Here is a 4880-nt window from a genome sequence, read left to right on the forward strand (position 1 = left end):
AAAAACGGTTACAACATGGGCTTTCATAATATGGTCTTTTAACATATTAATGTTATGGACATTTAATAATTATCTTGACGAAAAACAAAGACTATAAATAATTTATTATTAATAAAATTATGAAATTATTTACAATTTGATGACTAATTCATCGCCCTTTTTTATATGTTAAATTTTTCATAGAAGTTTTAAAATCATTTTATTTTCTTTAAACATGTATAACTAATTTATAATTTTTTATGCCATACTAAGTCATAATATAATATTTCTTCATATTTTACATTAATAACCATGGTTTTTATATATTGTCTACAATTTTCTAATTACGTCTATTTGTTCAATTTTTTATATGATATCGAATATTCATCGTAAATAGATGGTTTAAGATGCCAAAAGAATTATTTACTTGGTGAATATAATACATCAAATATTACAAATACATTATTTAGTTAAATAAATAACCAAAAATCAAAAATTCAAACTCGCACTGGTCTAGTAATATATTAAAACTGAAGTACAATTAAAACTTAACCCTAACTTTATCTTATTAATTGCAAGGTCTGCCACTCAATCTTAACTAAAAAAAATAAGTCTCAGCTAAGCGTCATTGATCTCGGCAAAGCCCATTAACAACTTTTGACATCTAGAATTAAAACTTTTGTGTTCTCCAAATTTAATTCACATTAATTATCTGATGTCATCGTCGTCTTCCATGTTGAACCATGCCTGGAAACTAGAAGAAATACCTTGTGAGAAGAAACTGAATATATGTTTTAATTTTCTTAAATGTGAAAGTATATAAATGTCTATTACTAAGCTTTGGCAAACGAAACTAAATGTTTTAATCATCTGTTGGCATCTAATGTTTGTTTCTTGAAAAAGGGTGTACAACGTTGAAGTTGATACCATTTAATTACCAGTCTTGAGAATGTTGAAACATGAACACTCTGGGCGTTGACATCCTAAATGTTGTAAAACGTTAGTTAATATTTTGTTTAGAAAAGTGAATATTTTCAAAAATCTAGACTATACTAATGATTGAGTTACAAAAATGCAAAAGAAAGTAATATAAATGATAAAATGATAAAATAGAATATTACATATTAATCAATGTCAAATTCGTAAATGATTAATGAATTTATATTCAAGTAATCTACTAGAATCCGCAAATTTGAATAATACCATTTTTTCAACCTAAAATCCCGCAATCACCTAATATCAAAATGTGCCTTTAACGTTAATCTAACAATTTTTAAAGCTAATTTAGTCAAGATGTGTATTGGTTATGTAAGTAGTTTAGAGTCTATTTCAAAAAAGTAGTTTAGATTTAAAGTCAGCATCTATAATTGTATAAATGTTATGTATATATATTTCACTTTACAATTTTTTTTTTAAAAAGTAGTAGACCACGAGGTTAAAAAAATAATGTTATAAATATAACATTCTTAAAAAAAAACTCTCATATCAATATGATTCACAAAATTTTATTTGAATTATAAAAATACAAAAAAGATTCGTAAGTAATTACTGAAATTTATAAAATATTATATAAAAATTAAATTATAAAGTGTGCAAAAAATATTCTCAACATTAATATTACCTAAATTCTTAAATTATTATTAAATGTTGTATGTTCCTCATTTATTTCCAATATAAAGTAAACTCAGAGACATAAATTTGAAAAATATAAAAAAAACTATTGCCATAAAATATTTGTTTTTGAAAATTAATGTGTTAGTATACACAAACATATTAAATGGTTAAATTTATAAGCAAATACAACATAAAAATGGTCCATGTAGTAAAAATGATTAAAAGTTTAGTTTTCATTGTGATTAGTTTAGCATCTAACTACATTATAAACAACCAACACATTTATAAATATTTATAATCTATCTAAATCATAACTAAACTATAATATTATCTATTACAAGTAAAATAACACCCGTGTGGACGCACGGATCAGGATCTAGTGTGAGTTTTATATTTAAAAACAAAACATAAAATACATAGTGTGAACACATTTATATAGAGTTTGGCTAAAAAGTTCTATACATGTGACACGTTAACGTGTTCATTCTCAAATCGCTATAAGACTGTCACGTGTCTATTATAGTATGAACACATACAATATTACTTCTTTAATGTATAATGGATAAATGTGTTCATACTATAATTAAAAGTTTCCAAAGATATTTTCTAGCTCATTCTTCGTCAGTGGAAGACACGTTCTCTATAACATGTAGTCGTAATGGTTAATTAAGATATATAGCCATTGGAGATAGAATGCGACACAAGTAACTAACAAACGAAGGAATTTTTGTTAGCAACGTCTCAGTAGAGCACATGTCGTAAACCATAATTATTTAGGATGATATGAATGATCTACATGTATATGTATTTGTATGCCCGCTGAGCTTATAATTAAAAGTATATTATAAACACGATTTGATCGATGACAAATTACAACACAAATCAAGGCTGGACCGAGGCGTCGCAAATAGCTGCACCAGAAGCTCAAATATCATAAAGCTTCGTTTTTCCGTTCAACTAATTTAGTTTGCTGAATCATTTCGAAAGACGGTTTACATTTCAAAAGACGGTTTACATAAATTTTCGTAGAAATAGCCAAAGAGCAAAACGACAAGTTTCCACTGTTGACAAATGTTTTCGAGTGATAGGTAACTCTGTCAGTTTCGTCCAACGGTATAGAGTGTATGTGGGTATCTGTGTTTGTCAACATTTAGCTCTCTAGAGAATTCTCTCCATGCGATAGTATTCACACATAGGAGTTGGATGGTCACGTTCTTTTTTTTTGGATGGTCACGTTCTTTTTTTTTGGATGGTCACATTCTTGTCGGGATGGTTTAAATGTTTAGAAGAGTAAAACTCAACGTGTCGTTTTACGACGTTATGATGGTTGGATCCATTTATAGCCATTAGGCTTTAATGAAAATTGTGAAAATAAATAATTCGGACCTGCATGTTTAACAGTCCAAAAAAAAATAATAATGAAACTAAAAGACTTGTTCCACATCGGTGGAAACAAGAGGAAAAAAAGTGTTTATATATGGTCACTTGATATTATGTGTTAAACAGCTTGGGGAGAGAGGAAGGCTCTCCACGCGCGCGCCGCCGCAGCCGTCCGTCCGGCTCGGCTTGGCTCGGGCGTGAGCTTGGGCTTGGATCTTGGGTCTTGGGTCTTGGTGGAGGGCCTCCGGCCCGATAAGAATATTCTTTTTGGACCAAGTTAAGCTCAACATTTTGCCATGTATAATCTCAAAAACAACATGCATTTTATTTTGAAACGACAAACAGTTTGTCTAGAAAATAAAAACAGTTTGTCTAGAAAATAAAAGCGTCATGCTGTTTATCCTCTCGAGATATTTAAACGAGATAAGAAAGAGAGAGATAGCGAGTCTTGGGGAATAAGTTCGTAACTTGAACTTCCCGAGATCTTTGCCATCCCCACTAACGAGCGCACGTTATACAACAGTTACGAGAAGTCGCTCCTCGTCCATCTCTTTAAATACAACTCGTCTCTCTTCTCATTTCTCTAACGTTTACTCATCATACCAACAGCGAAAATCCCTTAGCGTAAGTCTTAAAATACGAGAGTGTTTCGTAGAGTTTATAGTTCGATAGGGCGATCACGAGTGAGGCGTGATTCGTCTGCCATGGTTGTATCCTGGGACTCTATATTCGTACAGTCCCGTCTCACTAACGGAGCGAATATTTTGAGTTAAGGAAAGAGATCATATCTCGACTCCATGTCTCTTTGCGAATACGATTTCTTATCGTTCTTGTATTCGTCTTTTACATTCGTTTATTTTCTTAACATCGCTTTTTATTTTATCGTTTATGTCAGTCCGGTTTTCCGGCTTCTACAATCTTAACTCAAAATCGCTTTATGTATAAAGCTTTAATCGGGTTGAAAAACGATTAATAAAAACGAGTTTTGGAACCGTGTTTGCGATTTGCTTTCTAGCACTTCCGCGAAATGTTTGTTCTTATCTCATAACGATGTTTGCGATTTGCTATACGCTTATCCGCGAAACGTTTCTGCGCTATTCTGTAAACGTGTTTGCGATTTGCTTTATAACACTTCCGCGAAACATTTTTATTTTATTTCATTACGCTTTGCGGATTGCTTTCTAGCATTTTCGCAAAACGTTTTTGATACATTCTTAAAACGTTATTTACATGAATCGTTTCAATAACCGCTTTCTTAAGCGAGTTTGTGAAACATTCTAAGTCGATACAAAACGATTTCTGCAAACGCTTTTAAGCGAGATTGGAAAACGTTTTTCTCAAGACTTATATCGATATGATTTGGTTCAAACACCAAAAATGAAAATCGATTTTAGACTATTATTTTTTGCTTAAAAATAATATGTTCTTTGCTGATTGGAGTACTAATCCGTCTTCATGTTTTCTCTACAGAAAAATGACGAACGATAACAACACCCCCAGTGATGTCACAACAACTCCACTCAACATTGCAGCCACTGATGCAACTGTGACAGCCGTTGGAAACATAACAGCATCAACCGCTGCAGCAACAACAAGCACTATCCTCCCTGCGGGAAATGCTGCTGATGAAACCACTCGCCGGAGTCTATTCGGTGCTGGTCTTTATGAGACGGGTTCAGTTTCAGCAACTGCAAGTATTCCGGTGGCAGTTCAAACTCCTCCGGCTGTACCTAGCTTGTTCACTCAAGGACTGATGCCAGACAAGTTTGATGGCAAAGGCTTCAAAACGTGGCAGAAGAAGATGATGTTCTTCCTGACAACGATGAAACTGGACAAGTTCATCTAGGAGGACAAGCCCCTGATTCCGTACGGGATTGATGATGTTCACAGTATTGCAACTATTGACG

The sequence above is a fragment of the Brassica oleracea genome, chromosome C1 (genome assembly GCF_000695525.1).
Source record: "Brassica oleracea var. oleracea cultivar TO1000 chromosome C1, BOL, whole genome shotgun sequence".
Lineage (NCBI taxonomy): Eukaryota > Viridiplantae > Streptophyta > Magnoliopsida > Brassicales > Brassicaceae > Brassica > Brassica oleracea.